The sequence below is a fragment of the Penaeus vannamei genome, chromosome 6 (genome assembly GCF_042767895.1).
Source record: "Penaeus vannamei isolate JL-2024 chromosome 6, ASM4276789v1, whole genome shotgun sequence".
NCBI lineage: Eukaryota > Metazoa > Arthropoda > Malacostraca > Decapoda > Penaeidae > Penaeus > Penaeus vannamei.
Window position 1 is genome coordinate 33,353,409 of NC_091554.1, and position 5,000 is coordinate 33,358,408.

Below are 5,000 nucleotides of genomic sequence, written 5' to 3' on the forward strand. Positions count from 1 at the left end.
TATATATATATATATATATTATACACACACACACACACACACACACACACACACACACACACACACACACACACACACACACACACACACATATATATATATATATATATATATATATATATATATATATATATATATATATATATATATTAAAAGGTCTTGTCCTCTTCAAAGGTTTCCAAAGTGCAGTCTAAAGTTTATATCAATAAATACGCGTATCATTCTCCACGTGCTCTAAAATTACACTGATTTTTTTTCTTCTCATCAACGCTATGTGTTCTGTAAGATATCAAAACAATTCAGCACTTACCCATTACGTTGTGGGTGGTGTATCATGACTAGAAAATTACATTAATTTAATTATTATTTTTTTCGAAAGTCTATTGTACGTTTGCAATCATCAGAGCTACCGAATTCTAGAGTACTGAATTCTAGTCCTTTGATCACCATTCGTCTCCCCTTTGCGTCAATAAAGAAATTAATAGATGTATAAACTTGATATTCGAACATTTCCCCTCCAACATTCAATTTTCAAAGACCATTTTCTTCACACACAGCAGGCATTTTCATTCTTTTTTTTTTTTTTTTTTTTTATCTTTTTTATTTTTTTTCATTTTTTTTTTTTACACTTGAAAAAAATCCTTACCACCCTTGAAGTAATGGAACAAGAAAATGACGGTTGCAAATGGCGTAACGAGCTTTCTAAAATATTCAAATGACCAATTAACAGTCAAAGTCTCCCACTCGGTAAGGTTTTATTTTTCAGCTTTTCTCGATTTTCCCGGAGAAGCAGTTGGCAATAATTGTTGTTATTCAGTGCGTTCTATTCTATAGTGTGCGTGTGATAACTACAAAGATCAAGTTTAGTAGAGTGAAGAACTTTATAACAATCTATCTGTCACTTTGTCTGTTAGTCTTTGTATGTCTGTCTGTCTTTTTGTCTGCCTGACTGCCTGTCTATCTATTTATCGATCGACCAATATCTATCTATTTTCATAATCATTTATACATATATTCATTCATGCATACATATACATATACTGTACGTACTGTGCATGCATATATATATATATATATATATATATATATATATATATATATATATATATATATATATATATATATATATATATATTATATATATATATATATATATATATATATATATATATATATATATATATATATATATATTATATACATACACACACACACACACACACACATATATATATATATATATATATATATATATATATATATATATATACGTACATACATACATATGCATATGTACACACACACACACACACACACACACACACGCACACACACACACACATACATACACACACACACACACACACACACACACACACACACACACACATATATATATATATATATATATATATATATGTATATAGACACACATTCATATATATATATATATATATATATATATATAAATATATATATATATATACATAAATATATATACATATAATATATATATATATATATACATATATATATATATTAATATTTATATATATAGATATATATATATATACATATATATATATATATATATATATATATATATATATATATATATATATGTACATGTATGTATATATATATATATATATATATATATATATATATATATATATATATATATATATATATATATATATATATGGGGTGTTTCAAGAAAACGCACATTGTGGAAAAATGCCTGTAACAAAAAATGTGAGGGATACAGGTGATAGCATTCACTAATGAGCTGTCCTAGGGGTCGGGTAGGATGTGCGAACACAAAAATTTCTAAAAAGACTGACAAATCTTTAACTGTAACACATAATGTGTCTTGTATATAACCCTTTTTGACCATTTTGACGTCAACCAGGAGCAATTGCTTAAGCTTGATGGTTGCTCTCTAAAATAAGTCAGTAGGTGTGGACTCTTCGTAGTTATTTTCTGATATAGTTTAAACTGATCTTGGTCTAGAAATTTTCTTCTGTTTTGAAACTTTCTTTCACCATTTTATGATTTTTTTCAAAATGTGTCTTTGTAACACCTTCTACTGTTTTCCCATCTATCAGCTTTGAGCCTTGTTGTAGCCCTTTTCTGTTGTTTTGTATAACAATTATCAACCTTCAAGGCAGCAGAAAGGAGTATACTAGAGGATAGAAAATGCAAAATGTACAAAATATCGGTGATATTTTTTTTTCTATGCATCCCAACATTCTTACGTAAACTGTCCCTTACATAACCGGAATTTTCCCTTTCTGTCAGTGGTGTATTTGCAGTCATAAACATTCGTTTACTGTCCTGTTAAAAATAAAGAGAAGTATTCAGAAACGGTCTTTTGTGTGTGATTCCCTGGGAACTAAAGAAAATATTTTTAGCATTTTTATGCATATCCTGCATGGTCACAATTTTGATCCCTTGGTTGACACAGATTGCGAGTTTTCTTGAAACACCCCATATATATATATATATATATATATATATATATATATATATATATATATATATGTGTGTGTGTGTGTGTGTGTGTGTGTGTGTGTGTGTGTGTGTGTGTGTGTATGTATGTATATATATACATATACATATATACATATATATATGTGAAGAAGAGTTTGGGGGCATAGAGTTGGTGAATGAAGGGGTCTTGGCTTGCTGGTTTATTGGAGAAGGTACAGGTGTGACCCCACGAGAGACCCCGTGCTCCATATGCCGAGGGCGGAGGGTGAGCTAACTTGTTCTGGTTCTGCTCCTGTTCTCCTGTCTGCTCGGTCTCTCCGGTTTGCCTGACGAGATGCCCTTTTATCCAATGACTCCTGTCCTGGGCAGGTGCCCGCTTCTGTATTTTGGGGCGTCAGTTCTTTCGGTCGTGACAAAGGGGTGAGTTCACTGAAATTGCTCGAGGGGGAGAAAGTACTTGGGCAAACAAGGTGCGATGCCAGGAAGGAAGGCAGCTGCTAGGGCCTATAGGTGTGAAAGCGAACCATCCAGCTTGAATCATATCGTTGACATACTGCTTGGCCACGCAAACGGGTCGTCCCCGAGCCGTTATGGTGGCAAGCTCCCGATTGGCTTCTGCAGATGGTTGCTGGTGCTCCATGGTCCCTAAGGTTGTAGTGTGGCAGGGTATCAGCGTGGCGGAGGTTTTGCAGTGAGGTGCAACATTCAGTTGCAAGGAGTCCTATGAGAAGGTGTTAATTACTCAGGACCTGTTAGGATTAGTGAGTTCAATAGAGTACCATTACATTGTAAAGAAAAGTTAGTGAGCAAGAATTCCATATCTTTGGGCTAAATAGGCTAGAAATAATGCTTCGGACATGTAGGCGCGCAATTCGTAGACAGCTTGGCCTAAACAAGAAGTAAACGTGCGCATCTCGGGCGCAGTATGAACGTAAGTGCGAGTAATAACATACGGTATGCGCGATTCTTTTGTAGTAGATACAACGGGCGTCTGGGAGCGATTTCTTCATAGTAAATTCGATATGCGACTGGCCGCTTTTCGTAGTAAATATTAGTTATGGCCATGAGCCAGCTTAAAACTAAATTGCGGCAATAATAACTTTGTAAGCCTATATAAAGCATGGTGTCTGCATTCAGTACCCCTATTGCAACAGATTTCGACTCCATCAGTTAGTTACATGTTACATATTCACCACCTGAAAATTAAAGAAACATAATTTCAGCATTACTTAGGACAAGATATCGAATTTGAGAAGATGTGAAAACGAGTTAGGTTCAGTTGTGAGTCAAAGGAATGGCACTTAGTACAAATCATAATCCTTGAGTGAATTCCATGTAAAGCAGTCAATAGGTGAGTAAAGAAAGTCATCAACAGTTGTGAATAAGCAAACAATTACCGTGGCAAGCAAAAGGAAAGTAATTTTCAAAAGAACAAGGAACACAATGATGTGTATAAATTCAAAGAATGAAAAAACACAAGCAATAATGAAGTGATTACAAATAAATATATAATCTAAAAGAGATAAAGACACGATAACGTAAATTCGCAAACAATAAACGAATAATGTATGCGGGAAGACCGAGACATTACAATAATAGAATAAATTAAAGGGTGGTTATTTGTTCTAGGAAAAAATAAAAGATTAAACCGTGCTGTGTGAGGACAACAATAATACGACTGACTGAAAAACACAAATAACACAATATACATCAATTGAAGAATGGTTAAGGCAGGGGAATGAGATGAGGGGAGAGAGGTGAGAGTTGTCACAAGTCTGATCATAGTGTGTGACTTCTTTTGTAAGTGATGTTAAAACAAGTATTAAGAGTGACAAATTTGTGTGTGTTCATTAAGTTAAGGCAACCTATATGTAAGGTGTGGGTGGGTTTAGGGAGGGCAATAGTTAATCTGGCAGTAAAGACGTACACTTACTCTTAATATTAGCGAGGAAGTATCGGTGATGCAGGATAGGTGTGGCACATAGCTGTGCTGGTGGGGGTTCACGAAGACTTGACGAGGTAAGTGGGTTGGGATGACGAGAGTGGCGTCGTAGAGGGCGAGAATACATCGTCAGCGCCTTCGTCGGGAAGGTAGCACAGGCGTGAGTGTTCAGCATGTAGTAGTGTGGCAGACATGATGTGGGTAGGTGTGGATCAAAGAAGACTTGGTAACGATGGCTGGGCGTTAAGACGAGGAGGCACTTCAGCAGAAGCTTATCATCTTTGCAGGAACGTTCAGCGTTGTGAAGTCCTTCCACAGCTGAGCCACCAGTTATGAAGAAGAGGTTGGGGACATGTGGTGGTGAATGAAAGGGGTCTTGGCTTGCTGGTTTATTGGGGGAGGAAAGGTATGACCCTACAAGAGACCCGTGCCATGGGTGCCGAGGGCGGATGGTGACCTAACGTTCTGCGTCTGCTCCTGTTCTCCTGTCTGCTCGGTCTCTCCGGTCTGCCTGACGAGACGTCCTTTTATCCAGCGACTCCTGTCCTGGGCAGGTGCCTGCTTC